At 47.3% G+C, this 24,176-nt stretch overlaps 1 long non-coding RNA gene across 1 annotated transcript; it reads left to right on the top strand.

Annotated features, from left to right (window-relative positions):
* The first annotated feature begins 18,733 nt into the window (after positions 1-18,733).
* On the top strand, positions 18,734-19,262 carry LOC103634063 (uncharacterized). The gene is made up of 3 exons (XR_556639.2): positions 18,734-18,764; positions 18,855-18,944; positions 19,133-19,262. It is a non-coding gene; the product is annotated as an uncharacterized lncRNA (long non-coding RNA).
* The last annotated feature ends 4,914 nt before the right edge of the window (positions 19,263-24,176 follow it).

Below are 24,176 nucleotides of genomic sequence, written 5' to 3'. Positions count from 1 at the left end.
CCCGCCCCGCCCTTCGGCTCGGCCGGCCGTGGTGGCCCGGCGCCCTCCCGCGGCGCGGCAAGCCCCGCTCGCCCGCGCGCCCCCGCCCCTGGCTCGGCCGCCCCTGGCCGGTTCAACCGCCCCGGCCCCGGCTCGGCCGCCCGTTCCCCCGTCCCGGCCTCGCCCGACCGTATCTTCGCTCGCCCGCGCTCGCGGTGATTATTTGTTAATTAGCGTGTTGCGTCGTGCGCTTCGTCGCGCGACGGATTTGTCTAAATTCAGATTCTATCTTGTGTTGCGTCGTGCGCTTCGTCGCACGACGATCCATTTTTGTTTCAGGTTGTTTAAGGTGTAACGCCGCGTGTGTATTCACGCGACGTTCCACTTTGGACTCAGTTTAGCCGACGTATGCCGTCGTGCGCTTCGTCGCGCGACGCTTAACGTCTCCTCATAACTAAGGCGAAGTGTCTCGTTGCGTGCTCGGTCGCGCGACGAGTCGTTAACTTCTTAATTGTTTTAGAGAGCTTTGTCGCGCGTCTCGCCGCGCGACCATCCTTTTATTTATCTCCACCTGCTTATAATAATTAGACATGAAACATGACTTTACTTTACGCTAAACATAGTGTCTACATTAAATTTCCTTCCATTAAGCGAGTGGTTAATTTATAATCATGTAACGTGATCGTTTCTCGACTGTCTCTTCCTCTTTCTCTCTTAACCGTACTCGCGAGCCCGCGTGGAACGTCTGTTTACTTATTGCATTCTATTGTATGGTGTACTGTTCTTTTGTATTAAATATGTGGATGTATGTATGTTTGCGCTCGCATAGAGAACGATCCGGTCGAAGAGCCCGAGGAACTCGCAGGAGAAGCCCCTGAGCAGCAGTCGGTTGGTGGAGGCAAGTGTCCTTTGACCTATCTCTGTCCTATTCATTCTTTAATTCACCTCCCGCTTTACACATTTATGCCTAAGGATTGACTAGCTTTTGTTATCCATGTCCTTGTTTACCTATTTGGGTTGGATTATTATTGTTTAGCTTTATGCTATTGCTCAAACTCTAATCAATGAACATGATGAGATTATCTATGATACGCTGCTTTCCCCTTTCTTATGATGATGTTATACTTGTGGTCTTCAAGGGGGCTCGAGCGGTTTCTCGAGTGTCTCTCCGTAAGGACCTGTTCTATGGATGACCGCCCGGGAAAACAGTGCAACCATGAGGGTGGAATGGGATGCCCTTAGCTGAATAATTAGAGGATCCGGGGTGTAGTTCACTTAGCCGTCGTGTCGTCAATGGGGCTCGGTGTATGCGGCTCGCTCTGCCAAGTTTGGGTTCGTCCCTTGGGGAGGAGTGCGGTGCATTTAGGAAACCTAACGGGTGGCTACAGCCCCGGGGAATCTTTGTAAAGGCTACATAGTGATGCCCTGCTGGGTCACCTTGGTAGTGATCAATGGAGAGTCATGATTTCCGGGCAGAATGGGAATCACGGCTTGTGGGTAAAGTGCACAACCTCTGCAGAGTGTTTGAAAACTGATATATCAGCCGTGCTCGTGGTTATGAGCGGCCAAGGGAGCTCCAGTGATTAGTGGTACTTGATCAGAGATACTTTGGTACATGTGGCTATGAGATCGATGGTTTTGGTTATGACTATGATGCTGGTAAGTGGTATTCTTTCCGTTTGGAAAGGGTACATCGGGCTAATAACTTGGGAAATGCTAAAATCTGGCTTTCTACTAGTAAATAATAATCTGACCAACTAAAAGCAACTGCTTGACTTATCCCCCCATAAAGCTAGTCCACTACAGCCAAACAGGATACTTGCTGAGTATGTTGATGTGTACTCACCCTTGCTCTACACACCAAACCCCCCCCCATCCCCAGGTTGTCAGCATTGCAACCACTGCTCAGGAGAAGATGAAGCCGTGGAAGGAGACTTCCAGGAGTTTCAAGACTACGACGAGTTCTAGGTGTGGGTTAGCGGCAACCCCCAGTCGGCTGCCTGTGAAGGCCGCGGTTATCTACGTTTCTTTTCCGCACTTTGATTTATTGTAAGGACTATATGGACGTCTCAGACGTATGATATAATCGACTATTATTTCCCCTTTTAATACTATTTTGAGCACCGTGTGATGATGTCCATGTTATGTAACTGTTGTGTACGTGAATAACTGATCCTGGCACGTACATGGTTCGCATTCGGTTTGCCTTCTAAAACCGGGTGTGACATAAGTGGTATCAAAGCCGTGCTGACTGTAGGACCGCTAACCTAGAGTAGAATGGTCGTTCTAAGGACTATAGACCTCCGTCCCTGCCTTGACTTTGATATCCCTTCAAAAGTTGGTCATACCGACCAAACCTATGTTCTACTATATAATAAACCTTGCTGAAAATCATGTTTTATTCTAATCCTTCATTTACTTATGATTCATTACTTGCTGGTCATATTAATTCTGTTCTCACCCTTTTGCTTGCGATGTCTTTTGTAGATGGCTCGACTTAGACACACTGCACGAAAGTCAGTCATCCCCTTCTTACCCTCCCGCCTTGCTGAGCGTCCGCTTCGCCGTCCCGTGGCCGGACAGTCCAGCCACTTGGAGAGACTGCACCACCGCCTGCATGAGGAGCAGGAACGTCGATGACAGGAGCAGCAGGGCTCTTCCTTCTCGCTCCACCAGGAGATAGAGTCTGTGAGGAGCTGCTCCCCCGTGCTTCCCCTGGAGGCGCCCCCTGCACCACCATTGGGCGCCCCAGCTTCTGGAGTAGCTGCTGGAGGAGACCCAGACGACGGAGGTGGCGACGACAGCTCGAGCCACGACACCGACTTCTCTGCTAACCTTGAGCCGGAAGGATGGGTTGCTCGACCCATCACTCGCGACGCTGCTCGCGGGTGTCACTTCCACGATGCGCTCGACACCCTGCTACGTCGGGCATTTAACCGGCATACTTGGTCCGTCGAGTATCGCTGTGTGGTCTACCAGCATAGTCGCGGGGTCTACCCGGACCGCTGGGAGGCAACCTGCTTGGTGCGCTGCCCAGAGAACAGTCTCCAGGGTGCGGAGGCCTGCTCAGAGCACTATTCTATCTCTGAGCGGGACTCAGCTGAGGCAGCCATGCAAGATGCTGCACGGCGTGCGCTTTCGCACTACTGCTTGGTTTTCGGTGGGGCAGCTGACGGCCTTGACCTGAAGTATTACCCCCGCCGTCCATCTGGCAGCACAGGAGGCATGATTGTCTCACCTGTCGGTGAGGGCAATCCTAGGTTGAGCAGCACAGTCAACCTAGCCGTCGTGCTAAACACGGAGCTGGACCATGCATTAGACGAGCTGAGTAGGGCTCGTGCTGAGATCGCCCTGCTGCGGGCTGAGCGCGCGGAACGTCGTCACCTGGATGGTGGTTCCCCCGCTCCCGTCGGGACTCAGCACCCGTACTGCTCACCTCTGCGTGGACACCAGTCTTATGGCAATCCCGACTGCAAGACCAAGATAAATCTATAACCATAGATCGTTAGAGTTGGATCTTGTAATTAATACGAAATATATACATAGAAGCTTCAGTCTTAGCGTTAGTCTCGGTCTTAGTTAGTCTTAGTTAGACAGGGTAGTTTGCTATATCCTGTGCATTTATGTTTGTCGTGATGAACTATGTTTGGTTTGGATCTTTGTAATGACTGTCACCAGAGTGTGGGTATCCCCTGCATTTTGGTTTACCTATTATGTTAATGGAGTTAGTTATATAGTTGGGAAACCTTTTATTCCACTCTCCTCTTTATCTGAGAAGCTGTGTGGTCTGTGTTGGAGATCAGTGAAGATGCTCATCTGTTCAGTGTTGTTGAAGAATTCTATCGTCTTTTCTTATGCTGCAAGATTTGCCAGATCAGTTCTGATGTGTGGTTGCATTCTGCAGATGTCAGAGAACAGGCGCAGAGGAGGAAGGCGTGCTCAGCAGGAGCGAGCCGCTCAACAGGAGGAAGTGCCCCAGCAGCAGCACCTGCCGCCCCCGCCCCCGATGTCCATCGAGCAGATGTTTCTGATGCAGACTCAGGCAGTTCAAGCCATCGGTTAGACTTTGGCTGCCATTCAGCAGCAGCAGCAGCAGCAGCAACAGTAGTAGGCCCCACCTCAGCCTCAGATGCCTCAGATGCCCAGAGACAAGCGTGCTGAATTCATGAGAGGTCATCCACCAACGTTCGCTCATTCTTCTGACCCCATGGATGCTGAAGACTGGCTGCGCACTGTGGAGCGGGAGTTGCATACCGCTCAGTGCGATGATAGGGAGAAAGTCCTGTATGGTCCCCGTCTGTTGAGAGGAGCAGCCCAGTCATGGTGGGAGTCTTACCTCGCCACCCATGCCCACCCTGACGCCATCACCTGGGAAGAGTTCAGAGGTAGCTTTCGTCAGTACCATGTTCCTGCAGGTCTGATGACAGTGAAGAAGGAGGAGTTCCTGGCCCTCAAGCAAGGGCCATTGTCTGTTAGTGAGTACCGGGACAGGTTTCTGCTGTTGTCTCGCTATGCTCCTGAAGATGTCAACACCGACGCCAAGCGACAATACCGTTTCCTGAGAGGCTTGGTTGACCCTCTGCAGTACCAACTGATGAATCACACCTTCCCGACATTCCAGCACCTGATTGACAGAGCAATCATGACAGAGAGAAAGCGTAAGGAGATGGAGGATCGTAAGCGCAAGATCAGTGGACCCCAGCCTGGAAGCAGCAATCGTCCTCGTTTCTCAGGCAATCAACCTCAGCAGTTCAGGCAGAACCAACGTCCACCTCAGCAGCATCAGCAGTTCCAAAGGCAGTATCCTCAGCATCAGTACCAGAACCGTTAGAGCAACCAGTCAGGAGGTCAGTTCCAGAGGCAGAATCAGCAAGCACCTCGTCTTCCTGCCCCAGCAAACCAGCAGAACAATCAGGCAGCACCAGCTCAGGTTGGAAACAGAGCATGTTTCCACTGTGGAGAGCAAGGCCACTGGGTGATGCAATGTCCGAAGAAGGCAGCCCAGCAGCAGTCAGGCCTCAATGCCCCAGCAAAGCAGAATGTGCCTCAGCCTGGAGCAGGCAATCGCTCTCAGCCACGTTATAATCATGGAAGACTGAACCACTTGGAGGCTGAAGCAGTTCAGGAGACCCCCGGCATGATAGTAGGTATGTTCCCAGTCGACTCCCATATTGCAGAAGTGTTATTTGATACTGGAGCAACACATTCTTTCATTACTGCATCATGGGTAGAAGCACATAATCTTCCAATTACTACCATGTCAACCCCCATCCAAATTGACTCAGCCGGTGGTAGAATTTGAGCCGATAGCATTTGTTTGAATATAAGTGTGGAAATAAGGGGATAGCGTTTCCCGCCAACCTTATAGTAATGGGTACTCAGAGAATAGATGTCATCCTAGGGATGAATTGGCTAGATAAGTATCAGGCAGTTATCAGTTGTGATAAAAGGACCATCAAGTTGGTGTCCCCACTAGGAGAGGAAGTGGTGACCGAGTTAGTCCCGCCTGAGCCAAAGAAAGGAAGTTGTTATCAGATAGCTGTTGATAGCAGTGAAGCAGACCCAATTGAGAGTATCAAGGTTGTGTCCGAGTTCCCAGATGTGTTTCCAAAGGACTTACCGGGTATGCCACCAGAGCGGAAAGTTGAGTTTGCCATAGAGCTTCTTCCCGGAACCGCCCCTATCTTCAAGAGAGCTTACAGAATATCCGGACCAGAGTTGGTTGAACTTAAGAAGCAGATTGATGAGCTGTCAGAGAAAGGTTACATTCGGCCAAGCACCTCGCCTTGGGCCGCCCCTGTCCTATTTGTGGAGAAGAAAGATGGCACCAAGAGGATGTGTATTGATTATCGAGCTTTGAATGAGGTCACGATCAAGAACAAGTATCCCTTGCCCAGAATAGAAGATCTGTTCGACCAGTTGAGAGGAGCCAGTGTGTTCTCCAAGATTGATCTGAGGCCAGGTTATCATCAGCTCAGGATCCGACCTTCGGACATTCCGAAGACGGCATTCGTTACCAAGTATGGTTTGTATGAGTTCACAGTGATGTCTTTTGGTTTGACCAATGCGCCAGCGTTCTTTATGAACTTGATGAATAGTGTATTCATTGATTACCTTGATAAGTTTGTGGTGGTATTCATTGATGACATTCTGGTTTATTCTCATAGCGAAGAAGAACATGCAGATCATTTGAGGATGGTATTGCAAAGATTGCGAGAGCACCAGCTGTATGCAAAGTTGAGCAAGTGTGAGTTCTGGATCAGTGAAGTCCTGTTCTTGGGTCACATAATCAACAAGGAAGGATTGACTGTGGATCCGAAGAAAGTGGCAGACATTTTGAACTGGAAAGCGCCAACAGATGCTAGAGGAATCAAGAGCTTCATTGGAATGGCCGGATATTATCGGCGATTCATTGAAGGATTTTCGAAGATTACGAAACCAATGACAGTGTTGCTAGGCAACAAAGTTGAGTTCAAGTGGACCCAGAAATGCCAAGAGGTTTTTGAAGCGCTGAAAGAGAAGTTGACTACAGCGCCCGTCCTAGTCTTGCCTGATGTGCACAAGCCCTTCTCGGTGTATTGTGATGCTTGTTACACAGGTTTGGGATGTGTGTTGATGCAAGAGGGAAGAGTTGTGGCTTACTCGTCCCGACAGCTGAAGGTTCATGAGAAGAATTACCCAATCCATGATCTAGAGTTGGCAGCAGTGGTTCACGCACTGAAGTCATGGAGGCACTATTTGTATGGACAGAAATGCGATGTTTACACAGACCACAAGAGTCTGAAGTACATATTCACTCAGTCAGAGTTTAACATGAGGCAACGAAGATGGTTAGAGTTGATCAAAGACTATGAGTTGGAGATTCATTACCATCCAGGCAAAGCAAACGTAGTGGCAGATGCTTTGAGCAGAAAGAGTCAAGTCAATCTGATGGTCGCTCGTCCGATGCCTTATGAGTTGGCCAAGGAGTTTGACAGGTTGAGTCTCGGATTTCTGAACAATTCGCGAGGAGTCACAGTTGAGTTGGAACCTACCTTGGAGCGCGAAATCAAAGAAGCGCAGAAGGATGATGAGAAGATCAGTGAGATTCGGCGACTGATTCTAGATGGCAGAGGCAAAGACTTTCGAGAACATGCAGAAGGCGTGATATGGTTCAAAGACCGCTTGTGTGTTCCCAATGTCCAGTTCATTCGGGAGTTGATTCTCAAGGAAGCTCATGAGACAGCTTATTCGATTCACCCTGGCAGTGAGAAGATGTATCAGGATCTGAAGAAGAAATTCTGGTGGTACGGAATGAAGAGGGAAATCGCAGAGCATGTCGCTATGTGCGATAGTTGCCGAAGAATTAAGGCAGAGCACCAGAGACCTGCTGGATTGTTGCAACCGTTGCAGATCCCTCAGTGGAAATGGGATGAAATTGGTATGGATTTCATAGTCGGATTGCCTCGCACTCGAGCCGGCTACGATTCCATTTGGGTAGTAGTGGACCGCTTGACCAAGTCAGCCCACTTCATACCTGTCAAGACCAACTACAGCAGTGCAGTATTGGCAGAATTGTATATGTCTCGGATCGTTTGTCTTCATGGTGTGCCAAAGAAGATAGTGTCAGACAGAGGAACGCAGTTCACCTCTCATTTCTGGCAGCAGTTGCATGAAGCTTTGGGCACGCATCTGAATTTCAGTTCAGCTTATCATCCGCAGACAGATGGCCAGACCGAAAGGACCAATCAAATTCTTGAAGATATGTTGAGAGCCTGTGCGTTGCAAGATCAGTCCGGATGGGACAAGCGATTGCCTTACGCGGAGTTTTCCTATAACAACATTTACCAGGCCAGTTTGAAGATGTCACCATTTCAGGCGCTTTATGGAAGGAGTTGTAGAACTCCGTTGCAATGGGATCAGCCTGGAGAAAAGCAAGTGTTTGGGCCAGACATTTTGCTTGAAGCCGAAGAGAACATCAAGATGGTCCGAGAGAATCTGAAGATAGCGCAATCGAGACAGCGAAGCTATGCAGACACAAGAAGAAGAGAGCTGAGTTTCGAAGTCGGAGACTTTGTCTATCTGAAAGTGTCACCGATCAGAGAAGTCAAGAGGTTCGGAGTGAAAGGCAAGCTAGCACCCCGCTACATTGGTCCGTATCAGATTCTTGCAAGACGTGGAGAAGTGGCCTATCAGCTCAGTTTGTCAGAGAATTTGTCAGCTGTGCATGATGTCTTTCATGTGTCTCAGTTGAAGAAGTGCTTGCGTGTGCCAGAAGAGCAGTTGCCAGTGGAAGGTCTTGAAGTCCAGGAGGACTTGACCTACGTTGAGAAGCCAGTGCAAATCCTTGAGGTTGCATACAGAGTCACTCGAAGGAAGACCATCAGAATGTGCAAGGTCAAATGGAATCATCACTCTAAGGAAGAAGTAACCTGGGAGCGTGAAGATGATCTGATGGCTAAATACCCTGAGCTCTTTGCTAACCAACCCTGAATCTCGAGGGCGAGATTCTTTTAAGGGGGATAGGTTTGTAACGCCCTGAATTTGGGGGTAGAATTTTTTCTTCTTTTCTCTCACCAAATTCGGGCGTTACTCTCTTTTCTCTTTCCCCGTTTGCTCCTTCTTCCCAATTTCAAACCAGTATAGCGGCAGGTGTCCGTGTCATGTATAAACCAAAACCTAAGTGTCATGGGTGTTGCATCATGCCGAAGCACATTTCTTTGTCTGATGTTGAGTGTTCGTCTCGTTCCGTTCTGGATTTCGATTCGCGATTTAATTCCGTTTAGTGGTCCGCGCTCGTCGTTGGTTTTCGATCCGCGAAGTGGCCCGGCCCAACCTAGTCCAGCCCAGCCGGCCCGGCCCGCCCCGGCCTGCGCGCCCCTGGCGCCCAAACCCCCCATGCGCCCCCCTCCCCTCTCCTCCCTCTCTCATTTGGATCTCCCGCGCAACAACCTCTCCTCTCCCTCTTCCACCTCTCTCTCCCCGTGGTGCCCTAGGATTTGGAGACGGCGATCACCGGATTTTGGACCCCGAGGTGAGCTCCCCTCCCCTCCCCTTCTCCTCTCTCTCTCCCTCTCCCTCCTCTCCTTCCCCCCCCCCCCCCCCCCCCCCCCCCGCGCGCGCCCTCCCTTTTCCCCCTGCCCGGCGCGGCGGCGCCCGACCCCGTCCCCGCCCCCGTCGGCGGCGCTCCCCCCCACCCCGGCCCGCGGCGGCGCCCCTGCCCGCCCCTCTCCGCTCGGCCCCCGCGGCGGCGCTCGGCCCCGCCCGACCTCCCTCCCCGCGGCGGCGTTCGGCCCCTCGCTCGGCCCTCCCCGGCGGCGCCCGCCCGGTCTCCCTCCCCCTCCCTCCCCCTCCCTCCCCGGCGGCGCTCGGCCCCGCCTCGGCCCTCCCCTCGCGCGGCCCCGCCCAGCCTCCCTCCCCGGCGGCGCTCGGCCCCCGCCCGGCCTCCCCGGCGGCGCCCGCCCCTGCCCTGGCCCCTGCGCGTGGCGCTCGCCCGCCCCGTCCCTCGGCTCGGCCGGCCATGGTGGCCCGGCGCCCTCCCGCGGCGCGGCAAGCCCCGCTCGCCCGCGCGCCCCCGCCCCTAGCCGGTTCAACCGCCCCGGCCCCGGCTCGGCCGCCCGTTCCCCCGTCCCGGCCTCACCCGACCGTATCTTCGCTCGCCCGCGCTCGCGGTGATTATTTGTTAATTAGCGTGTTGCGTCGCGCGCTTCGTCGCGCGACGGATTTGTCTAAATTCAGATTCTATCTTGTGTTGCGTCGTGCGCTTCGTCGCGCGACGATCCATTTTTGTTTCAGGTTGTTTAAGGTGTAACGCCGCGTGTGTATTCACGCGACGTTCCACTTTGGACTCAGTTTAGCCGACGTATGCCGTCGTGCGCTTCGTCGCGCGACGCTTAACGTCTCCTCATAACTAAGGCGAAGTGTCTCGTTGCGTGCTCGGTCGCGCGACGAGTCGTTAACTTCTTAATTTGTTTTAGAGAGCTTTGTCGCGCGTCTCGCCGCGCGACCATCCTTTTATTTATCTCCACCTGCTTATAATAATTAGACATGAAACATGACTTTACTTTACGCTAAACATAGTGTCTACATTAAATTTCCTTCCATTAAGCGAGTGGTTAATTTATAATCATGTAACGTGATCGTTTCTCGACTGTCTCTTCATCTTTCTCTCTTAACCGTACTCGCGAGCCCGCGTGGAACGTCTGTTTACTTATTGCATTCTATTGTATGGTGTACTGTTCTTTTGTATTAAATATGTGGATGTATGTATGTTTGCGCTCGCATAGAGAACGATCCGGTCGAAGAGCCCGAGGAACTCGCAGGAGAAGCCCCTGAGCAGCAGTCGGTTGGTGGAGGCAAGTGTCCTTTGACCTATCTCTGCCCTATTCATTCTTTAATTCACCTCCCGCTTTACACATTTATGCCTAAGGATTGACTAGCTTTTGTTATCCATGTCCTTGTTTACCTATTTGGGTTGGATTATTATTGTTTAGCTTTATGCTATTGCTCAAACTCTAATCAATGAACATGATGAGATTATCTATGATACGCTGTTTTCCCCTTTCTTATGATGATGTTATACTTGTGGTCTTCAAGGGGGCTCGAGCGGTTTCTCAAGTGCCTCTCTGTAAGGACCTGTTCTATGGATGACCGCCCGGGAAAACAGTGCAACCATGAGGGTGGAATGGGATGCCCTTAGCTGAATAATTAGAGGATCCGGGGTGTAGTTCACTTAGCCGTCGTGCCGTCAATGGGGCTTGGTGTATGCGGCTCGCTCTGCCAAGTTTGGGTTCGCCCCTTGGGGAGGAGTGCGGTGCATTTAGGAAACCTAACGGGTGGCTACAGCCCCGGGGAATCTTTGTAAAGGCTACGTAGTGATGCCCTGCTGGGTCACCTTGGTAGTGATCAATGGAGAGTCATGATCTCCGGGCAGAATGGGAATCACGGCTTGTGGGTAAAGTGCACAACCTCTGCAGAGTGTTTGAAAACTGATATATCAGTCGTGCTCGCAGTTATGAGCGGCCAAGGGAGCTCCAGTGATTAGTGGTACTTGATCAGAGATACTTTGGTACAGGTGGCTATGAGATCGATGGTTTTGGTTATGACTATGATGCTGGTAAGTGGTATTCTTTCCGTTTGGAAAGGGTACATCGGGCTAATAACTTGGGAAATGCTAAAATCTGGCTTTCTACTAGTAAATAATAATCTGACCAACTAAAAGCAACTGCTTGACTTATCCCCACATAAAGCTAGTCCACTACAGCCAAACAGGATACTTGCTGAGTATGTTGATGTGTACTCACCCTTGCTCTACACACCAAACCCCCCCCCCCCATCCCCAGGTTGTCAGCATTGCAACCACTGCTCAGGAGAAGATGAAGCCGTGGAAGGAGACTTCCAGGAGTTTCAAGACTACGACGAGTTCTAGGTGTGGGTTAGCGGCAACCCCCAGTCGGCTGCCTGTGAAGGCCGCGGTTATCTACGTTTCTTTTCCGCACTTTGATTTATTGTAAGGACTATATGGACGTCTCAGACGTAAGATATAATCGACTATTATTTCCCCTTTTAATACTATTTTGAGCACCGTGTGATGATGTCCATGTTATGTAACTGCTGTGTACGTGAATAACTGATCCTGGCACGTACATGGTTCGCATTCGGTTTGCCTTCTAAAACCGGGTGTGACATAACCTGAGCCCCCTAGAGTATCACAAGATCATCAATATCCTCAGGATAACAGTATCGTATCATAAATAGTCACATCATGTTCATTGATTAAGGTAAGGCAATAGCAAAATGCTAACCATAATAATAACCCAAAAGGTCATCAAGGATAAGGTAAAGTATAAAGCTAGTCAATCCTTAGGTTTCAATTAAGTAATGCGGGAAAGTGAATTATAAGTGAATAGGACATAATGGGTCAGAGGACACTTGCCTTCACCAAATTGCTGCTCAGGGACCTCTTCTGCAACCTCCTCGGGAAACACAGACTGCCCGTTGTCTACGTAAAGTAATCATTCACTCTATGCACTTGGGAAATAACAAACAAAAGCAATATACCAAACATATGCAGCAGAGAGATCACAAGTTCATAGTAGAAAAGGATTGGCAATCTGGTGTTCCCTAGGTCTAGGGTAGATGACTATACAAAGTGATTCATTATCCACTAATCAGGTCTAAGTCAGTGGTGGGGTTAAATCATTACATGGTGTTAAGTCCATAAACTTAGGTGCTCAAACTTTTATTAAAGTCTACTATCTTTTATTTATCTCAAATAGGGTTCCAATAACATTAATTTTACCCTAATGATCAACTATTAATTGGGACATAAAAACAGCAGAGAAACATTGTTTAAATAGATAGATAAGAATTTTATGAACATTTTGCAATTTGAAGCACCTAATTTGGAGTTCATATGACAAAGTTATGAATTTTACAAGATTAGGGATTAAAAATATACCTTAAATACTTATTTTGGATTAAATAAAAGGTCCGAGGACCTAACTGTGAAGATCCAGGGACGGCGGGTTAATTTGCAGAAAGCCGGGGGTCTCTTTAAGAAATTGCGTGGGCAAAGGGGTATCAGGCTCTTATAGCCGTTGGATCTCGGATCAACGCCCGAGATTAGATCCGCGGGCGGGCGCGCGGGCGGGCGGCGGCATGAGCGGCTGACAGGCGGGGCCGGGCGGGCAGCGCGGGCGCGGACGGCTGACAGGCGGGGCCGTGCGGGCAGCGCGGGGCCGGACCGCTGACAGGCAGGGCCGGGCGGGCAGCGCAGGCGCGGACGGCTGACAGGCGGGGCCCAAATGGCAGGAAGGCGGGGTGCGGGGGGGAAACGGTCTTGGGCCGTTGGATCTCAGGCGGACGGCTAGGATTGGGCTCGGCCTATTTCAAACAGGGTCGTCCGATCTAAGCTGGACGGCGGAGATCTGGCGGCCGGCTTCTGTCTTCCCCCCGGCTAGCAGAGGCGGCGGCGCCCGTTCCCGCGGCGAAGAACTCGCCGGAGACGAGGGGCGCGGGGGCTCTGCGGGTCCTTGGGGCGACCTGGACGGCCGGGGAGGTTGGGGATGGCGCGGGGAACCTTCCGGTGGGGACTAGGTCGGGGCAGGGGCACCGGAGGGGGCGGCCCACGGTGAAGCGGCTCGGCGGTGGCGCTAAAGGACTCCGGCGAGAAATTAAACGCAGCGGGGGGGCAATAAAAAGGAAGGGAGAGGGCGGGGGAGGTTCCTTACCTCAAGGCGAACTCCGGGGACTCCTCGGTTGCGGCGAAGGCGCGATGGTAGCCCGAGTCGACAGTGGCGGACCACGGCGACTGCGCAGAGAACGGCGGGTGAGCGCGAGCAGAGGAATTCGGGGAGGGAGAAGGGGAAATTGGGGCGTGTCCCGGGTTGCGGACGTCGGGGCGAAGCTCACCGTGGCAGAGGGCACGGCGGGGCTCCAACGGCGACGGAGAAACGAGCTCGGGCGGCGGCGGTTAATGGCGGCGGCGCTTTGGCGTGCGAGCAGCGTGGGGGAGGTGGAAGGGGGGTCTGCAAGTGCGCAAATGAGGGAGGGGGAGAGGATGGGCTAGGCTCCAGGCTCAAGTGGCCGAGGGCGAGGTGGTTGTGAGCTCCACGCGCGACGTGGGCGCGGAGTCCACGGCACGCGCAGCTCGGGGCGGCGGTTACGCGGAGACGGAGGAGCTGACAGCCGGGGCCCGCGAGCAGAGAGAGCGGAAGAAGCGGGCGCGGACGCGGGGAAGCGGCTGCGCTGACGGGCGGGCCCGCCAGGGCAGAGAGAGAAGAGAGGGGAGGAAGGCGCGCGCGCGTGATGGGCCGAAAGGCCGAGGGGGCGGGGGATGTGGGCTTCTTTCCTTTTTTCTTTTATTCTGGCATTTGTTTTCCCTTTTCTTTTTATTTACTCTATTTGATTCAAATCTAAATAGACCACAAATTCAAATTAGCACTTCCAAGTATTATGCACCAAACAAAAGTAGAATTTAAGGTTTGACATGATGACACAATACATACTCCTTGGAGTTTTAGTCTAATGGGCTATAATTACACAAAGTAAATAGCCACTTTTCTTCTATAGAAAAGAGAAAGAGGGGATTGGGAAGGGTGTGAAAAGAGAAGTAACACCTGAATTTGTGAATATGAGCAAAGAAATTTTATACCCCCAAATTCAGGGTGTTACAACTATGTATGCTATTGGCGAATGGCAATCCTGTGTTGTACATATACCGTTGTTGGTGTGCGTTGCCTTGCTGTTTGCTATCCAAAAAGTGTGTGTTGTTGTCCAAGACTCCAAGTGTTGGTTGTCAAGCTGTGTCACATGTGTACTTGTCGTGTTGGCCACTTGGACCTGGTCGTGGCCCTGTGACATGTGTGTTGCAATGTTGCTTAGCTCAGTTTTTGTGTGCCTGAGTGCCTGAATGCCTATGTTGGATGGCATATAACTTATTAACTGAGCCAGTAACTGTTGTATATTCACATGATAAATCAACCCGAGATTTCTCTGTTGCTGGTTTTATAAGAAGCAACAGCACACACGAAAGCCAACCTCATATATACAAGCAGACAGAACAAGAAACCAGAAAAACGCCCCACTGTAAAGGAAGTAGTTACTAATAAGAACACTGACAAACAAACTAATGATGATGAACTTATTTATTAGATAATAGAGAGGTCACATAGTTCTATACAAAGCGGTTAACATTGAGATCGAACACACGACCAATAAAAACAGAACACAAATCATTATTAATAAGTTTCATCTGATACATGTCTAACAAAGTATTCTACTATAACAAGCTAGAACACATGTCTCAATCCGATGTTACAGTCGCCAAATGTGCTCGTCTGTTCTCTAGAAATTTGTCGATGAAACGACTCCTTGGATTGTCAATCAACGAACGACGAATTGCTGCAATTTAGAACATGATTTGTAAGGACATGATTATTTTAAATTATTGTCATTCTAATTGTATCTATATCTATAATATATAAATATATTATAAGAACCACTCACTCTTCAAGCGGTATATAGTGTGATGATCCGGGTAGAAAATGAATAGTGCTGTGGTCCGAGGTTTCCAAGCACCCTATTGTTATAATAGTAATTATTAATAAGAGTAAGAATTAAGTATATATTGAAAGATGTTAGGCACAGAAGAAATTATTGTGATTATGGTTACAACGCAGCAAAGTTCCAATAATTATGTTCTTGTCAACTCTAGCTAACGACCATCGTAGAGCATTTCTTTGCAAGAGGTCAGTCCATACCCCCGCGATGATTAGATCTCACCTATTAAAAACCTTAATCGTCTGAATAAGACCTAACAAATGCATGATGCTTTTAAAAAAGAATGTATATATGAAAATTAGTGCCACCTAGAATCCATTAGTACAGCTTCTCTATACGGTCTTCCACCGATATGCTTTAATGGTTCCAAATGAAGAACTATACCAATAACATCTGAACAATTCACATATGATTAGTTACCTTTGAATCATTTAGACTTCAGGCGTTAGTGATATATATATATAAACTATATGGAAAGAAGGGTTATTACCTACGAATGTCTTATGCGGTTGTTGGTAAACCTCATGAAATGGCATAAGATACTTTGGAAATGGAGGAAATTGGATTGGCTTCGTGAATGGATCCACAATAGGATGTGTTATCAATCCCAACTCTAGCCCATGACCAATATTGTGAAATTGAAGTTCCTCCCGGTTTAGACAAAATGCCACTCTATACAATGTATATGTGCATCCTTGTGTGAGTAAGGCATCGAACCATTGGACATTATTGCCGTTAGAAATTGCTTCGATTTTGGATCCCTAGATATTTGGGAATACAGGTTGTATGAGTCGAAGAATTTAATTATAATAACATGAATATATTGGCTCTATTTCAATGCTTGTTGAAGTGACTCACAGTGATGTCCTGTAGGATGTAGTGTTGACTATTACGACGCCTAGGGAACTTAACAACTACCCTCGCAAAGACACTTTTTACTTGTGGTAAGTTATTGACATCTTGAATATCGTCAAATAGCACGAAACTACATAAAACACGAACTTTAGTTTAAGTTCTTCATACATATAGATGTAAAAAGTAAATAAACTTATATAAACTTATGGAGGAAAGGGAGACAGGCCTGCCACCGTCCTATTTTGAGTACGTCTACCTAATGCCATTGTTCTTATAGGATCTATCATGGCATTATTGCAAAGATAGAAAAAACATTAAAACGACTAAATGACATATAATCTCTTGTCTATTAAAATGCTAAAATAATATGTACAATATATCGCTGTATTAATATGACTGAATTTAGAGATATCAGAATTTAGCAACAAACAAAGTCACTCTGTCAATTTATAGGTCTCAGAATTTAGCAGCAAACATGTAACTTGGAGTCTTGTCTAGTCCTCGCTATCAGAATATTGTATTGTACAAAAAGAAGCGGGTGAGAAAGAGAAAATTGGGGACAGGTACAAGTGTATTGTACAAAAAGTCCTCCCATGCAACATACAACACCAGAAATTATATAATGCACCCATAATGAATTATGTCGGTTTCTCCAACACACTGCATGCTGCATTTTTCAATCTCTTCTTATTTCTTTTGGATTAGGTTTAGCATTTCAGTATTCATACATTCATTCACGTTCCAGACAGTTTTATATCCTGAATCCGGAAAAGAATTAAAGGCTTATGTTTCCTTCCTCCTATTTGCAGTGTCATTACAGCTTCCAGTGATTATACTGTTAAAGGTGCTGATCTCAACTGTTCAAGTTGCAATTGTTCAACAATTCACAGGCATTTTCATCAATATTCATCAGAACTTTACAAGGACAGGTTGTTTGAATTCACATCCTATTTTTTATTTGGCCTATTTTTTCTGCCTGCAAAATGCCTAGATCAAAATCCTCAGCTGACTAATAAATAAACAGGCCCTCTCATACTCCAGAAATTGTTGTCAAATAGAAGATGGACAGTGACTGAACAATAAGCTGAACTTCTTTGTGTTGTAATGCTCCTGTGCATCATTGTTGGGCCTATCGCCGAATACTTAATGTTTTATCCGTACCTGATTTTTTATTCATATTCGTATATCCGTATTTTCAAAGTTAGATATTTAAGATGTCAATATATCCATATAAATTATAATATTATATCTGACACTACTTAATAAAAGTCGTATCTGATCCGAATTCGAATAATAAGATTACGGGACGTACTCGTAATAAGATTATGGGGCGTACTCGTTGATTCGCACATTCTTCTAAATGCCTAGGAGTCATGTAACACGCAATGATTTGCACATTACAATGTTTGATAGTGACGTTTTAAGAGGAAGTTGTTGATGGAGATTAGTTTCCTGAACATGTGCTGGCTCATAGTTTACTCATCTTGTGTGGTTCAACAAGCAGGACTCAAACTCAAAGGAAAGCACTAAAGAAGTTTAGAAAAAAGAGATATAAGCAACAATACTTTCCCTTAAAGATGTTCGCTTGCGCTAAATGATAGATCCAAAAAAGAAGCATGAAGAGAAGCGGGTGAGAGAGAGAATTGTGGACGGGTACAAGTGTATCGTTCAAAAAGAAGAGGAGAGAGAAAGAATTGTGGGCGGGTGCAAGTGCAACATACAAAAAGCATGCTACCAGCTAAGCCTCCCAACTATAATTTTTTTATCTAAGAATTAGCATCAACCTCTATATATCGGAAGCATGCTATAAACTTTATACAGCCCAAAGAATACCCCAAATACACACAAGTCTGGTATTTTATTTAATGTCCCTAATTATCAACCATTTACTGATTAGTGATAAATAATGAACAACCACTAAGATTATGTCAAATTAAAATTTAGAGGACTCAGAATTTAGCAGCTAACAAATACAAAGTGTTATATATTGCAGAATTTAATTATCACTGATTGTAGCATATTAGTGCTAGAACAATATATGTTGCCTAAGTGTCCTAACCATAAGATGGTGAACATTATAGTTTCAGGGAAAGAAGGTGTTGAATTTTCAGTGGTTACCTAAAAATCCAGCAATGTCCAGCAAGCACCACTCAGCAACACAAATCAAGTTCAAACTTCTGTTCAAATTAATAGAGCAAACATTAATAGTTAGCAACCATGAAACAGGTAGCAACGATTAGAAGGTAGGAAATACAAAAATACCAGCTATGATGTCCTCAAGATGCTGGCCAAGTGTGCCAAAACATAAGATCGCCAATGTTCGAGGTTTAGCCTTCTATTACAAACAAAATCGGAAAAGTTATGAATAGCGGTTTAATGTTTGGAGTTTAAACGGCAAACATACGTATACAGGGAAATATTAAATTGTTTCGATGAGTTTGTTAACATAGATAACTTTGATGAGTTTGTTTGCGAGATGGATACTTGCTAGCAGGAAAAACATAATGGACAGGACCCTCTGGTCATACTAACTACGAAGGATAACCTTGAGATACAGAAGCACTATGATAAAAAGCATTACATAAGGTAAATCAAAGGTTCTTCTTATGTGTTCTTGCACTCTTGAAAATCAAAGCAGCTTATGCTAATCCAATTGATGGGATTGATGGGAGCATACATATGTATGAGTTTGGACTGCTGAAAATCAAAGCAGCTTATGCTAATCCAACTAATGGGATTGATGGGAGCACAATGCAATAAACAGCAAGGAGAACAACAGCCTAGCTATTAGTGGGATTGATGGGAAGCAAAATTCAGCATAGCGTTAGGTCAGTGCAATGAACAAAAAGCAGAACAACAAACTAAGGAGTATGAAAAACCATGCTCAGGTTATATTCCACTGAGTTCCATTTTGAAAAGAACCAAACTATAGACTGGCTTATGATCTTATATGATCTCTCTTTATTATTCGTTTTCAGATTTATTTTGAGCTTTCTACAAGCTATAGCAACGGTCGCTACACTGATTTAGAGACATTTGTCGAATCAAATTCAGCAGCATTTCAATCTGTGAGTATTTTTTTCCCTCCACTTCGGTTGCCATTTTCTACTGTTATCTTCTGTTTACCTGCAACGGTAGCTACTGCCTTGTTGGAAACTACTTGTTGCCTTTGTGTCAGATTTTATATGATGTTATAGTTAAATTGGCAAAACGAGGCATTTGTTAGCATCCCTGATCATGAGCTCTTTTCTGGCAGGACAACAACCTAGGGTTGGTGAAGCAAGTGCTCTCATCGATGTACAAACGGAACATCCAAAGGCTGACCCAGACTTACTTAACTCTTTCACTTGAAGATATTGCTAGGTCTGTTCAACTTGAAACATCAGGGGATGTTGAAATGCATGTACTTCGCATGGTAGGTGTTCTTTCTAGATCAACAGGGCAGGTTTAAGATCTCGCAGAGCATAAGAGCATCTCCAACAGTTTTTACCAATAATTCATCCCGAATAGGATAGTATTGGTGATCACCAATAGTGTTTCTTCAGAATATTGAGTGAAATACTCCAACAGATCACCAATAAACCTCCCTAAAACCTAGAACCCACTTGTCAGATATTAATACTTTATTTTTTCCTTTTACTCCTCTATCAGTCTCTCTTCTCCAACCATATACTCCTCCATCCCTTCATCCCCAGCCTACTCCCAGCCACGTAGAACAGTCACGACGTCTCTCCAAGCTGCAGATCAACCATGGCTCTAGCGACGCAACAATGCCATGAAACGGTGGATTTCCTGATAGCAAGGGCACACCTGCGACAGTCCACAGCCATGCTGGTGGCGAGCGTTCGGCTAAACGACGACGGTTGTTGGCCACCTGTTGTATTGGGGGAGTTTCACTTCCCGTTTATTTGCTAGGAGTTTGGCTTGTTTTTGGTGGTCACCAATTGATGAGGATAAAAAGAGGGATCTATTGGAGCAGAGATTTTAAGCCAACTCTCCTAATATGGTGGTTGGATTAGGGATAGGGGAACTCTTGGAGATGCTCTAAAGTGGTCATTTTTTGCGGCTAGACAGACTTGGCACACGATTCTCCCTAAAATTCTTGCTAAAACAGAGCAATAGGGCGTGCACCATCAAGTGGTTCAGCATCAAGGGCAACGGCAGCTGCAACGTGTGCAGCCAAGAGGTGCTCAACCTTCCAGTCACCCTGTGACGCCTCCCGGACCGTCCGTCCGTCATTCAGGCGGTGGCTCTGGCACAGGCGCAGGGCACTCAAGCTGACAGTGGTGGTGGCGATCCTACCGCCCTGTCGGAGGAGGATAGATCGCCACACTGAAAATCTACTCCTATCATTCTACCGCAGAACGGATACAAAAAGAAAGGGGAAGAGGATAGGTCGCCACGAGAACCTTCGATTCCGGAGTGGAAGACGCCGAAGCCGAACCAGTAGAGGTCGTACACGTTGAGCAGCACCGGCGTGGCGGCAGCGCTGTTCCGGGAGCGGAGACAGCTGTCGCGCCGATGGAGGGAGGGAGTAGGCGAGGTCCTCCGGCTCCCGATGCAGGAAGGACGAAGCAGGAAGGGGAGCTTGCAGACCTCGGCAAATTGCAGGAAGTGAGCGAGAGAGGAACTGACTCGGACGCGGCACCATATATCTCCATCATCCAGTGCACGCATTGAAGTCAAGGAAGTGGAGGTCGTGGGGAGGGAGGATGCGAGACTGGGGCTGACCGAGCGGTTGGGCGCTCCGTCGTGCGGGGACGGCCGAGGAAGAAGACCGCTCTCCTGCTGTCGCGTGACGCCGCACCAAATGGGTCGTCCGCACGACACTCAGCAAATGGGCCGCGCGGGTCCAAGGGATGATGGGCCGAGGAAGAACCGCTCTCCTGCTGTCTTGCAAAAAATTAGTACCATACTGGCTACTAAAGGAAACATGGAGCGGCTTATAAGCGTGGGCGCGGACTTAACAGTAAGAACTCTGTTGGTGGCTGAATTAGTTAGGTTCAACTCTTGCGCAGGCATGATAATTTTTGCTCGACACTTGTGTGTACGGCTGTGGGGGCACGTAGATGGCAGAACGGGTCAGAGACAGAACGGTCAAAGGTAGACTACTTTCATCTTCTATTTTAAACTTTATTTTATAAATAATGTTTTTGTTACTAAAATAAAATTTATTTTACCTTTTTAATTGATTCATACAATTAATATATTTATTTTTTATAAATGGTAATATTTATAATAAAAAAATATTTTATACGACCATAACATCCTTTGAAGCTTCCATATTAGAACTCAATACCTACATACAATTCCTTCATCTAAAAAACGTACTCGACTCCATTTTGTTAGTCACCTTATATTTGGATTCACGTTTTGAAACCTCAAAGGCCACAATAGTGACATGTGTGAGCAGTGTTATTTCCAAATAAATTTATAAAAATCTTGTGAATATGGGTTCCTATTTTTCATTTGAGAATGTTGACTGACTGCACATCATTCTACCGAGAATATTTTGATGGAACTTCGTCTTGAAACGGTCCACCAAAAGAAAGAGGGAAAATATTCAGTGTAGAGCCTACATTCGGTGAGAAATTTGCCATTATGAAACACCATGGGTGTCGCTTCGACGAAATGAAGGCTAAAAAGAGGGATTCGCCGTTATGAAAAGGTTGGGTAAAGCTCACACTCTGAAATGGACACGACTACTCCATTACAAGCTATCGACCAAGATTATTTCTTCAGTCGTGACCATTAGTCTCGTTGATATTGGCGTCCGTCCCCATCGCCGTTGAGTTCTCCCTCACGGGCGCCGTTGTCTTAGACCAAGGAATCCCCGCGGAGTCTCCCCCACGGACGCCGAGATGTCACGGACGCCAAGAGCAGCCGATAGAAGGGCGTCGCCCGTGAGTTTATCTTTGCTGTTCTTCATTCATTCGATTTCTCTCCCCCATTCGTGTCTCCTCCCCCAACTAGATCTAGCTCGTTGTCCGTGTGCAGTGGATCCACCATGGATGATTTGGACCCATTCAATGACATGGACATTGCCCTTTCTTCCCCACCAGGTAGATATTTCTGGTCGACTTTGGTATGAATCGTGCACATGTAACCTTTGATTTTGTACATTATTGGTTGAATTATTAGCAGGTACCGTAATGTCTTCTCCGCCTCTGTTATGGCTACATTGAAAGCTCAGACTAGAGGGTTGGGCCATTTGACAATTGTCATAAGTGACAATTACTTGGCAGAGGTGAGAAATAGTACAAATTGTTTGACAAAACATATGGTGAAGGCAGAGTCGAGACAATGTTATTGTGAAGAATGGCAGCACACAGGGAAACCTTGTCAATGATTATTATTCTGTTGACAAGTATAGGAAAGCTTACATGCGAAGGGTTCCACCAATTGGTGACCGTTTTTTTTGGTCGAAGGTGGATTTTTCAAATGAAGTATGTGCACCAATGGCTAAACGAGGGGTCGGGCGACAAAGGAAAAATAGAATCAAGAGTTGTCTAGAGGGTGGTAGTGGGAAAAAACAAAAGGTCGTAGAAAATGCTCAAGGCACAACAAAGATAAAAACACAGTACACTTGCCCAAACTGTGGCCAACTAGGTCATCGGAAAACAAGTTATAAGTGCCCTTTAAATGGAAAAAAGGTTATAACTATATTTTTTATTTTATTGTCCATTTTTTCAAGGTTTATTGGTTGTCCTCAGTAGTTATATTTTGTGTTACTTTGTAGGAAGAGGAAGCCAAGGAAGAATACAACAAAAAATTGGATCCCGAAGGAGTTGCAGACTTCTACATCACAACCAAGTACTCTTAATGAAGATGTAGAAACAGTTGGTGCTCGAAATGATGGTAGTGAAGATGCACAAACAGGTGTAATAGACAATGATGACAACAAAGACATCACTACTGGTGCAGCACTAGTGCGTGTGGAAACTCCTCCTAGTTCTCCACCAAGAAGTGTCAGGTGGCTTGTTAAGAAAATTACTCCTAGGAAAAAACTGAAGCGTGGTGCGCACAGGCAGACGTAGTGATGTTTGTTTCAGTGCAAACAACAAGGATTGGCTTAGTTCTTAAGATGTCAAAAAACAATGTTGCAGTGTTGAAAGTCGCCTAGAGGGTAGGCGAAATCTAAAATTTAGAACTTAATCCACAAACTACAAGTCGGGGTTAGCGTTAGAGCGAATATCAAGTCCGGGAGAGAGGGGAAAACAAATCAACCAAGAAAATAAAGCGGATGGCACGATGATTTGTTTTACCGAGGTTCGGTTCCAAAGAACCTAGTCCCCGTTGAGGTGGTCACAAAGACCGGGTCTCTTTCAACCCTTTCCCTCTCTCAAATGGTCACTTAGACCGAGTGAGCTTTCTTCCTTGATTTCCCAGGTCACTCAGACCCTGCAAGGACCACCACACAATTGATGTCTCTTGCTTCGCTTACAAGGCTTTGAGAGTAAGAATGAGAGAAATAAGAAAGCCAACCAAGCAACAAGAACAACAAAGAAACACAAGACGATCTTCTCACAAGTCCTAAAATACTAGAGTTGATTTGTGGACTTTGATTTGATCGGAGGCTTTGATTTGAGTCTTGGAGTGTAGTGTATTGCTCTTGTATTGGATGCACTGCTGTGAATGCTTCGATGGTTGGAGTGGAGGTGGTTATGGGATATTTATAGCCCCCAACCATCAATTCAACCGTTGGGACAGGCTGCTGTCGATGGGCGCACCGGACAGTGTATGGTGCGCCAGCCACGTCACCCAACCGTTAGGGTTCTGACGGTTTCGACCGTTGGAGCTTTGTCTTCATGTGACACCAGACAGTCCGGTGCCGCACCGGACAGGTACTGTGCACTGTCCGGTGCGCCTCTGGCGATTGCTCTGACTTCTGCGCGAACTGTCCGCGCACTGTTCACGTTGCAGGCGACCGTTGCAGCCGACCGTTGCGCTGTCTAGCCGTTGCTCCGCTGGTGCACCGAAAAATCCGATGGCACACCAGACAGTCCGGTGAATTATAGCGGAGCGGCTCTTCTGAAACCCGAAGGTGGCAAGTTTGAAGTCATACGGCCCTAGGCACCGGACACTGTTCGGTGGCACACCGGACAGTCCGGTGCGCCAGACCAGGGTTCTCTTCGGTTTCTTTTGCTCCTTTCATTTGAACCCTAACTTTGATCTTTTTATTGGTTTGTGTTGAACCTTTGGCACCTGTAGAATATATAATCTAGAGCAAAGTAGTTAGTCCAATTTTTTGTGTTGGACATTCATCCACCAAAATTATTTATAGGAAAAGGTTAAACCCT

This window comes from Zea mays, chromosome 1 (genome assembly GCF_902167145.1).
Source record: "Zea mays cultivar B73 chromosome 1, Zm-B73-REFERENCE-NAM-5.0, whole genome shotgun sequence".
Classification (NCBI taxonomy): domain Eukaryota; kingdom Viridiplantae; phylum Streptophyta; class Magnoliopsida; order Poales; family Poaceae; genus Zea; species Zea mays.
Note: the sequence above shows the minus strand (reverse complement) of the source record. Positions and strands in the feature narration are given on the sequence as shown.